This window comes from Sinocyclocheilus grahami, unplaced genomic scaffold, assembly GCF_001515645.1.
Source record: "Sinocyclocheilus grahami isolate Dianchi unplaced genomic scaffold, SAMN03320097.WGS_v1.1 scaffold18493.1, whole genome shotgun sequence".
NCBI lineage: Eukaryota > Metazoa > Chordata > Actinopteri > Cypriniformes > Cyprinidae > Sinocyclocheilus > Sinocyclocheilus grahami.
The window spans coordinates 3,516-3,780 of record NW_015517145.1 but is presented as its reverse complement, the minus strand read 5'-3'; positions in this window follow the sequence as shown (position 1 = coordinate 3,780).

Genomic DNA, 265 nt, shown 5'->3' with positions numbered 1-265 from the left:
AGAAAGGAAAAATTTAAATCGCATCATATGACCCCTTTAAAGAGTGGGCTTCTTGTCATGAAAAAGCTCATTCATCCTCAGAAGCATTCATCCTGACAATGTAGGGAACTTTTGCTGTGATTCTCTAAATGCAAATGAAAAACCCTCAAAGTTGTGGTTGAGAAAACTGATGTCAAATCATTACTGACAGCAAGTGTTGGTGAGGACGGCAATGTCTGAAGGCTAGAGAAACATCTTTATAAATAGACCAGCTATTTTTTTTTTT